At 36.7% G+C, this 9,524-nt stretch overlaps 1 pseudogene; it reads left to right on the plus strand.

Annotated features, from left to right (window-relative positions):
• Positions 1-31: 31 nt before the first annotated feature.
• LOC140004857 (uncharacterized) lies at positions 32-5,349 on the plus strand (annotated as a pseudogene).
• Positions 5,350-9,524: the final 4,175 nt, after the last annotated feature.

Below are 9,524 nucleotides of genomic sequence, written 5' to 3' on the forward strand. Positions count from 1 at the left end.
CTCGGACCAGCCTTTGTTTAAAGTCAAGGCCATGAGGTCTTCACATCGAGGCGAGCCGTCTATCACATTTGCACAGACTGATCTTGAAGTGTTGCTTGCCCTATTTACGTTTGCTTTGGTTGGAAAGTTTTCGAAGGGAAGGCCTATCATGGACGTTATACAGAAGTTTTTCCTCTCGTTGGATCTCAAGGAAACAGTTTCGGTGGGCTTGTTAGATTCGAGACATGTGCTAATTCGATTAGGGAACGAGGTGGACTTTCATAGGATTTGGTCTAGGGGCATCTGGTACATCCATGGAGTGCCGATGAGAGTGTTTAAATGGTCTCCTGCATTTCATGTGGATCGTGAGCCTTCTGTTGTTCCGGTATGGTTCCAATTGCCGAAATTGCCGATTCATTACTTTGACAAGGAGTGCCTCTTCCAAATTGTGAGTTGCTTGGCTAAACCGCTGTTTGTGGATTCTGCTAGAGCTTCTGGTGTTCGTCCTAGTGAAGCTAGGGTTTGTGTAGAGATTGACTTGCTCCAAACTCTTCCTGTGAGGATATGGATTGGTAATGGGGAGCACGGAGGTTTCTGGCAGCAGCTTATTCTAGAGAGTCTTCCTAAGTATTGCAGCCACTGTTTCAAGCAAGGGCATGACAAGGATAGGTGTCATGTGCTCCATCCAGCACTGAGGGTGGAATGGGTGGAGAAGAAAGCTAATCTAGCAGGAAATCATCCAAAAGGCTCTTTGGCTATTGCGGGAGCTATGTCGGTGCCAACTGAGATAGGAAAAGAAAATTTCTGTGTTGATCAGGAGGGATCGATAAAGAACACTACAAGGGTTGACTCGTATCCTTTGGGGAACATAAGAACAGACTCTAGTGGTCTCTCTGCAGAGAACTTGCGGCATCAGAAGATCATGTCTGTCAGTCCTTTGAGGGAGGGAGATATTGCAGTAGCCCAGCGTTCTGGTATTCCAACGGATGGGTCGCCTTCACCACAAGAGGTGGTTCTAGAGAAATTGCAGCAGCGGAATTCTGCTTCTTCCAGCTATTCAGAGGAGATAATGGCTGCAGTAGCTCGTGTCACTACAAGAAAATTGGTCATCAGTGACAACTTTTCTCTGTGACGAAAAAAAGTTGTCACAAAAGTGGATCTTTTATTGACGACTTTCTAACTCGTCACAAACCTCTAATGGGAGCCAACTCATTTGCGACGACTTTTCTAAGTCGTCACTAGTAAATTCCCGCCAAGATTTAGCAAGAGCGCGGGAGTGTTTAGAACACACAATAGTGACGACATTAAGAACATCATCACTATTGCTTGGCCTATTTACGGACGACTTTTTGTTGTCGTCACTGATCACTAAAAAAAAAAGTTATTAGTGACAACATTTTGTAGTGATGACAATAGGTCGTCACAAAAGGAGCTTCTTTAGTCGCGACACCTAAAGTTGTCACAATTGCATCAAAGTAACTAAATGTTTAGTGACGACCCGTTATTTTCGTCACAAACTACACTGCAAGAAATATGGTCATTAGTGACAACATTTTTTAGTGACGACAAAAGTCGTCACAAAACGTGATTGTTTAGTGACGACAAGGAAAGTTGTCATAATTGCTCAAAGCAACTAAGTCTTCAGTGACGACCTTGAAAAAGTTGTCACTAAAATGCTCTATATAGTGACAACTTCTAATATCGTCACTGTCACTCTACCGATTCGGATTTAGTGACAAGAATTGATCGTCACTGTTTAAAGTACTTATTTCTAAGTCACTTTCATTAATTCTACTGTGCCACCCTAACTTTTGCGATTTAGCCCCAAATGTTGTAAAAAATTCCATTAATTCCATTATGATACCTTAACTTTTACAATTTAGCCCCATATGTAGTACACCGATTTCTTTAATTCTATTATTACTCCCTAATTTTTGTAATTTAGCCCCATATGTAATTCACCAATTTCATTAATTCTACTATGGCACTCTAACTTTTACAATTTAACCCCCATATGTAATACACCAATTTTATTATTTCTATTATGGCACCCTAACTTTTACAATTTAGCCCCTATTTTTTTATTAGGAAATTATGAATGGTATCTTGATAAACTATGCATAAATATTTTATAATTTTCTCAAACTTAAGTAATAATTTGTTATAAACTCTAAAGATATATATTTCATTACAATAGTTATAAGGCAGACAGGTCTTTTTATCAATGGAATAAGAAATTTATGCCAGATTTATCCTTTGTACTACATGCCAAGTAGTATTAGCAAAGGAATAACAAAGTACTACAAAGTAATTAACAAAATAGCCTTCAAGGAGTGTAATTTATGGGCAAATGAGCATTATCTATTCAAAGTACCAACTTTTTATGGGCATTTTACTCTCAAACATATAATTTATGATAAATTTATAAATGTTTGTAAGTAAAATTCAAAAAGTGTTACACTGATTTCTTACAAAACGAAAACTGGCAGGTTATCTTTTCAACATAAATTAAATTTTTTTAAAAAAAGAAATGGCCCTTAAAGTACCAACTCTTTGTGGGTTTCCTCCATTACATGAACAAATATTCTGCTCTTTATGGGCATTTCACTCCGAATCATTTAATTTATGTTAAATACATAAATGTTTGTAAGTAAAATTCAAAAAGTGTTGCACTAATATTTTTATGGAAGGGAAACTGGTAGGTTTTGTATTTAACATAAATTAAATATGTGAAAGCAAAAAAAAAAAAAGAAATTACCCATAAATCTATGTCTTGCAAATGTATACTAGTAAAATAGTTTCAAACAAAATTAAACATTAAAATAAACTGTAATTTATACATATTAAAATATTTGTAATTTATACACATTTTGCAACTACTACTTTGTGTTTTCTCTATAATGATTTTTTTAACTATTGAGAACTTAAGTTTTGTCTTGCAAATCTATACTAGTACAATAGTTTTAAACAAAATTAAACATTAAAATAAATGTTTCAAAAAGAACAAAAGTACATTTATCACTTGCGGTAATGTAACAAAATTTTCTCAACCATTATCAATATTTTCACAAAAGTATTAAAAACTAGCAATTGACAATATTAAAAACTAGCAATTTAATTAGTGACGACTTTTCTTGTCATTATAATCTTGAATAAATTAGTGATAACATTATGTCGTCACTAAATTTTCTTTGATTTTGACTTAATAATAATGTCTTATTAATAGCATTTGATTATTTTTAATGAAAGTCTGTTATAACCATAAAATTTGACTTTCGTTATTTTCAATTAATGATGTACTTTAGTGCTGCAATTATAAAAAATTGCAGGGCTAAAATATTTGCAAATTATAAAAGTATATTTTCACTTATATGTAATTAACAAATTTTGCCACCTATATTGATGAAAATTTGTGTTTTTGTACTAAAAAATAAAGAATAATACTATAGCAATAAAATCTATGCTTCAAACCAAATTAAAAATAAAAAAAAAGCATTGTGTTTTTGTAATCATTATGTGTTCTCTAATGATTTTTAACTGTTATATACTTATGAGCCTCCTTGTTAATTTAATTTTCTTGTATATGTAATAACTTCATTAGAATAAAAATAATTGAATAAATAAATAATTCATTAGTGTAAATAAACTTGTGACTACTTAACTTAGAATGATTATCAGTTAATTTGATATGAAAATTTGTGCCCAAGTTTTTTGGATATTGTTTGAGTTATGGGCGAAATCATCTCCAGTAGAATTATTTTAGTTGTGAATACCATTACTTCATTTTTTTATTGTGCAAGATAAAGGTTTTCAGCGGAGTTGGTGGTGGAAACGGGTTTGAGAGATTGTGAGTTTGGGGACGAAGGTGAAGGTTTTAATTAGCTATAGTGGTAGGAGTGGATCCCCTTTTTCATCCACCTCTGCCACCGAGATTAACCCATCTAACTCCACTTCCTTCAACCACCAAAACGGTGGTCCTGCTCCCCACCGCATCGCTGCCGGAGCAAATAACTCCGACTCGATGCACTCCTGGTGGGAGTCCATATCAAAAGCCCGCACTCGAATCCATCTCCTCTCCACTCTTCTCCCCGGAACCTCCTCAGTTCTCTCGTTCCTTGCCGACTCCGACCGCCCTACCCGCTCCCTCCTCCTCTCTTCCGCTGCCTATTCTTCCATCTCATCTTCCCTCTCCTCCCCTTCATCCGGCTCCGACGACGACTCTCTTTGCTTGTGGCTATACGACACCTTCCTCTCCGCTAACTCCGAACTCCGCCTCGTTGTCCTCTGCTATATCCCTCTCCTCTCCTCCTTCTATCTATCCCGCATCCACTCCTCCTCCACCACATCCGCTATCTCCCCCACCCCTAATCTCGCCGGCTTCGAAGCTGTCCTTCTTGTCCTCTACTCATCTGAAGTCAAGGCTCATTCGGGTATACCCGTGCTCATTTCAATCCCTGATCTCTCTCAACCTTCTCTTTATCACTCCTCTCGAAATCCCCCTTCGAATAAATCGAACCCCATTAACAATAACCCCTCGTCTCGGCCTCTAGTCGGCGTTCTATCGCCTCCTCTCGAACCCCAGATGGCGGTGAAGTCTACTAAACGAGCTTCCATTGTAGGCATTGCCCTTGATTGTTATTATAAGCAGATCTCGCAAATGCCCAGTTGGTCAAAGCTTGATTTTTGCAAATTTTCGGCAGATTGGGCAAGTCAGGATTGCCCTTGTAAATCTGATTTCGATGATTTTACTACCCAAAAACCTGATAATTTTACTGAAAGTAGCCATGGGCTTTCGGGTGACTCGAGGGGTCACAGTGAGATTGAGGATGTTGTGGAAGAAATTCGGCATTTGCGAAGTGAGGGGAGGGATGACGAGTTGAGGTCACAGGGGGTGAGAATTCCGCTGCCATGAGAGTTATTACAGCCGGCATTGAGGATTTTGGGGCACTGCTTGCTAGGGCATTTGATTACAGAGGATGTGAAAGCAGCAACTTCAGTGGCAATAAGGAGCTTGTATGCTGGGCCTCCCATGACCTGAACCCGCAGGCCATTTTGGCGACTAGCAGTCTGATTTAGCTAGATAACAGGGCACGCGAGGCTGTTGCTGCAGCTGCAGCTGCCAGTGCTACCTCCAATGCTAATACACCCAGTAAGGCTAAAAAGCCTGAGATCCTTTTGGTTTCTAAGTGATATCAAAAGTGAATGAGATAATTTGCTTTAATTCTTGAATGTGAGTTTGTATGTGGAATTATGTAGGTATAGGTGTAGATTATACGCGAGTAATGAGTAGCTTATTTTGAACTTGCAACTCAGCCTGAAAGTTGTGTATCATTATTACTGTGATATGAATAGGTGTTCCAATTGCTTATATTTGGACTTAAAAAAAATATAAATAAATAAATCGAATGAATATGTAAGTTTTGATGATTATGTAGTGCTCTTGGAATATGTAGTTGTAACGTAATTAGGTACAAGTATAGATTAGTATCAAAATTAAAAGAAGAAAACATATGTTTTATATGCAAACATTTTCTTATAAGAACTACAGCTACCATTTTATTCATTGTCTTCGAGCTTATAATGCACATTATCATTTCGTAGGGACATCATTGGTTTGTTATTGTCTTGCAGCTCATTATGCTGATGCTATTGGTCCCTGCTATGGAATTCCCAATTATTGTGATGTTTGGGTAAGTATATACTCCTTTCTATCTATGTTAGACTTGTTTCAAATGGTTGGGTCTTGTCAACAAAGTTTCTGTAAAAGTGACAATTTTCACTTTGTTCTAGGAGACATTTGCATATAAACAAGCTACAAGTGGTCTCTGATTTGTGTTTGATTTTCCTGCCAATTAATGAATATGATAGGAGTAATTTTCTTTTCCTTCCTTTTGGAAGTTTTTGCATGGTTTAGTTGAGTTGTTTGTGTGAGAGTAATTGATTCAGCTTCCTTTTTTTTTTGCATTATTGTTTGCTGACTTATTGGCCAAGAGGGCTCTCAATTAGTTTTAGGACCAAGAATTCCTTCTATAGTTTTCTAGTGCTAGTATTAGCTTCAAGTTAGCTTCTTAATGTCTCCTGCAGTCGACTGATTTTTGTTATTATTTGCAGCAATTGAACCTGTTGGCAGAGGCTTCGGATTCGGATTTGGGTCTAGGATATTACAATCTACCAATCAAGCTACCATATTCGCTTGTGGTACCCTTATACTCTCTATCTCCTCTTTGCTTCTTTTTTTCTGTGATTTATAGCCAATCCAATTCACTATAAATTTATACTTTCTAAATCATCCTAAAAATTGAAATGTTGCTATACAGCTACTAAATGCACTATGTATATAATGCATATGTAGGTGCACAGTGGTTAATGTGATTTAATAGCTAAGACTAATTACTATGATTTTTTTTGTACTTTTTTGTGTTCTTGCTCCAGTTCATGACAATCTCAAATATGGCTGTGTTCCATTTTGTTTACTTTTCATTGTTGTTGTTTGGGAAGATTAAATTAACTGCCGTGCCTTCATTATGTTACTTGCTGCCCTTTTATGGACAACAAGTGATTTTCCAGCATAAGCCTATTTTCAACTATATATACTTGTCTAAATTGTGTTATGTTTGTAAATGAGACGCTCTTGTAATTTTCCAGCATATATGAGACCTTAAATTGTGACTAAGGCATATTTATTATAGATATAGTGGCTGTTGCGATTCAAAAATAGCATAAGTTATTGAACCTTAATCCTTGGTCTGTGACAATATTAACATGTAATTTGCCAAAGAATTTAGTAAATGCTTGTTACTTTTGTTTTTTTATTTAGGAAATTTGAAGGCTGTTATACGTCTTTGATATTAAGAGTTTTCTTTGTCTGTGACAATACCTGGTTTTTACTCTCTATAATTGGTTCCTATGTGCATATTAAGAGCTATCTTTGCTTTTATTTTGTCTCTTATTCTGCTCTTTATGTGGTCACTATTTGGATGAGAGTTTAAATAAATGAGACTTTATTTTTTGTGAATCCTCATTTGATTTTCCTTGTCTCAAGTTTGTTTTGTCATCTACTAATAATTGTATTTTTCTATTGCAGATATATTGCACATTTTAGAGTTTTGGAAGATGAGTAGCCGAGGCTACTTATTAGCTCAAAAACTGGTTATAGTGCTATCTTATGCTTAGGAAATGTTTTGTATAACACAAAAATGTTTTGGGACTTGGATTCGTTTTGTACTGCTCCCTTGCCTTAAATGATACAACTCATTCTAATACTACTTGTCAAACTCTTTATAATGTGATGTTGCACATGATTATGATATTGGAAGGATTATTATAATATTTTGGCATTTTCTATTGTAATGGGTGAATGTGTTTGTTATTCATTAATGGTGGCTCCCATTTTTTTATATTACTCTAGCAAGAAATACATCAAATTACACAGTGACAAGATATTGTAACTGAATCACATTTCTCCAATGACAAGTGCCTATTGTCAGTAAATCAAATGTCTTTATTGACAACAATTGTTGTAATTGAATTAAATTCTATATTGACAACAATATGTTGTCACTGTTGAAAGGTGTTTAGTGACAACAAAATTGCTAGTAATTGGACCACATACTGATGACCATTGTTGAGTTTTAGTGACGATATTGTTTCATGCATCATTGATAAGAAGTCATGTTGTCACTAAACTTAAAGCATTTATTGATGAGAAAAGTTGTCACAAAAGCTCTTTATTCACTGACGACTTTTAAGTCATCAATGTATACTTTTACCGACGGGCATTTAGTGACGACCCTGTGACGACCGAAAAGTTGTCAGTAAAATCCATTAGTGATGACTTTTTACTTTTTTGTGACAAGAATAGATTGTCACTAAAGGTCAAATTTCTTGTAGTGTGTTGCGTCTGCTGGTAGGCCAGCAAATAGCTCGGCAACACTACATGAGGTGCCTCTCCAGTAGTTGAGACAGCAAACGGCCTTTAAAAATAGTTCGTTAGAAGAAGGAAATGCTGCAGTAACTTTTGCAGATTTGCTGGAAGATGACTCAACAAGGATTGTTATAGATTTGAGGGAGGAGGAGGTGGTATCCGAGGGGGAGCTCGAGGTCACTAATGTTTCCATTACAGAACAAAGGACTGGTAGCTTATCTCCTCTAGAGCGACTGGTAGGACGGCAATGTGAGTCTGACTCTTTGGTTATTGATATTTTTAATCTTGATCCTATAATTCAGCATGTTCAGGAAAAGGTTCAAAATGTGAAAGGGCTTAAATTGGTCAATAAATCAAAGAGGAAGCGTATTCGTCCCTAATTTCCGAGTGATCACTCTTTATGCTCTAAGTCAAAATTATCCTCTAATTTTTTTTCTGTATTGTCTGATGATTAATTTTTTATTCTAGAATATTTGGGGTATTCGCGTGCTCCAAATTTTTGTAGGTTAAAAAGGATTATTGATGAGTACTCTATTCAATTACTGGCTATTTGTCAGCCTAAGGAGTTGCCACGTAACATCCAATTGATGTGTGTGCAGCTCAAAATGGATTGGTGGCTTGTGAATAGAGAGGGATCTATCTAGGTATTCTATCAAAACTTGTTTATTTGTGATCATGTTGGTGAATTCTCTCAACACTTTTTGCTCAAAATTAATTCTCGACTTTTCTTGGGTCCAGTTTATTTTTCTTTCATCCATGCAAAATGCACTCAGCAGGAGCAAACACTGCTTTGGTCGGCCTTGTTAGATGAAAATCTAGTGGACTATCCATGGATATTGGCAGGGGACTTCAATGTCATCGTTAGTGAAAAGGAGAAGCAGGGTAGCTTGCCTTTTAGGACTGATGAAGGAGTGGAATTTAAAACATTTATGTCTATGGCTGGTGTAAGTGATGCTGGTTATTCAGGTTCTCGCTTCACATGGTGTAATAATAGAGGGGGACAGGCTCGCATTTGGAAACGACTAGATAGATTGCTTTTTAATCAGACTGCTTCTCTTTTAAAGGTTAACCTTTTTATTCAATCCCTAAAGAGGGAGCCTTCGGATCATGTCCCCCTTTTATTATCGGCTTTCGACTGGATTTGATAACAAGCCTATACCCCTTCGTTTCTTAAACATTTGGACGTCGAAAGCAGAGTTATTGGGTGTCATTAGGAAGAGTTGGGCAGGTTTTTGTTCTGGGACACCGTTACAGCGTTTGGCTGCAAAATTGCGACAAGCTAAACTGGCCAACCAACTTTGGTCTCGTGAGCAGTTTGGTAATATTTTCGATGCGGTAAAAAAGGCAGAAGATGTGGTAGCGGTAGCGGAGGCTGTTTTTGATAATGATCCATCACAGCAGTATTGGTTAGTACTTTAGGAAGTGCTTAGGGACGAAAGGTATTGGAAGCAAAAAGCAAGGGTTAAATGACTCCAGGACGGGGATAAAAATTCAAAGTTCTTCCATGCTATTGTTGCGGAGAGAAGATCTAAGTCGGTTATGCATCGAATTAAAAATACTAAGGGGGAGTAGGTAACAGATGAAGATTAGATTTCGGCAGAGGCAGTGGAGTTCTTTAAAG

The sequence above is a fragment of the Coffea arabica genome, chromosome 4c, assembly GCF_036785885.1.
Source record: "Coffea arabica cultivar ET-39 chromosome 4c, Coffea Arabica ET-39 HiFi, whole genome shotgun sequence".
Classification (NCBI taxonomy): Eukaryota; Viridiplantae; Streptophyta; class Magnoliopsida; order Gentianales; family Rubiaceae; genus Coffea; species Coffea arabica.